General features: G+C 41.6%; 1 non-coding gene across 1 annotated transcript; it reads left to right on the top strand.

Moving 5' to 3' along the window:
• The first annotated feature begins 282 nt into the window (after positions 1-282).
• On the top strand, positions 283-445 carry LOC145271640 (U1 spliceosomal RNA). The gene has a single exon (XR_013866043.1). It is a non-coding gene; the product is annotated as a U1 spliceosomal RNA (small nuclear RNA).
• Positions 446-1,376: the final 931 nt, after the last annotated feature.

The raw sequence follows: 1,376 nt of genomic DNA on the forward strand, positions 1-1,376 counted from the left end.
AAATGATAGTAAATTATTTGTTATAGATAATTGTTATTAGTGAATGAAAAAGTTTTGATCTACTGATATTGGTGAGACTTATATGGAGGTATTTTAGTTTTTTATTGGTGTTTGTCGGTGGTTAGTATAGAAGATATAAAAACAGTGGTAGGCACCACATAAACAATTATACTTACCTTACGTAAATAAGGCCCGGCTCCCTTTTCTCTCCCTCTTCCCTCTCTCTCTCCACATTAAAAAACGGCTTTGTGCCTAATTTGCTCAGTGGGGAAGCAAATAAATAGCCTTACCTTACGTAGGAGTAACAGTGATCATTAAGGTCGTTCCCCCAGAGCGAGGCCCATCCATTGCACTGCGGTTGGGTTGACCTTTGCGATCGTCCCAAATGTGGACGACTCGGACGTGCTATTTTTAAGTGTGGGATCTGCGTACGTGCTTACCCCGACAATCCAATCAAAATCAGAAATCCTTTCCTGTTCCTTCCAAGTACCTCTCACTCGTAGGTCTGTACTCCCTCCGCTTAATCACACTTAATCTCTAAATTTCTTACCAACCAAACACACGTGTTCCAATCTTATTCTTACACATCCATGCACAACACAGCATGACATGGTGGCAAGCGATATTATCATACAATACACAATCTTATGACGTCACAGACAATTAAAAAAAGGTAAAACAGCGAGTAAGAAAAAGCAACAAAAAAACGATTTTTTTATCTCTCGCTGAATGAACTTTTTTTTTTAGCCTCCAACGCCACACAAATTATCTTTTTGTTTTACACACTGATCACCACTTATAAAGACCCGGAAGCCACTCAGGGATAAGGGTTATTGCAAGTACATTACGTTAGTGTGGAGATTTGATGAAGTGTTTACTTAAGGGGGCGGTTCATTAGGAATTTGTTAACGTTGGACTTGAAGACATCCAAGTTGTAGTCCGGTGGGAAGCAGGCAGACGTAACAGAGTTCCACAGGCGTGCAGTTCTAAGAAAGAAGCTTTGTTCATGGAATCCACGTTTTGATTTAGGCACAGATATAGAGTGGGGGAAATTTTTCACAGTGGATTCAGCTAGACGGGTGTTTTTCGTGAAAGATTGGCGAGGGGGGACCAGAGATTGGAGTTCAGAGGAGCACCTGCCATGGAAATGACGATAAAACAAGGATAGGCTCGCAACGTCTCTTCTGTGGGATAGAGGTTGCAGGGTAGAGAAAAGGGCATCGCCCACTAAGCTACGAAGTCTTTTTTGTACTCTGTCAAGGCAGGATAGGCTGTTTTTAGCAGCTCCTGCCAAGATATGGCAACAGTATTCCATCCTTGGCCGTACTTGGCTTTTATATAGATAGATAATTGCATCAGTAGTGAGATATCTTCTG

Source organism: Euprymna scolopes, chromosome 46, assembly GCF_053919585.1.
Source record: "Euprymna scolopes isolate OS-2025 chromosome 46, ASM5391958v1, whole genome shotgun sequence".
NCBI lineage: Eukaryota > Metazoa > Mollusca > Cephalopoda > Sepiida > Sepiolidae > Euprymna > Euprymna scolopes.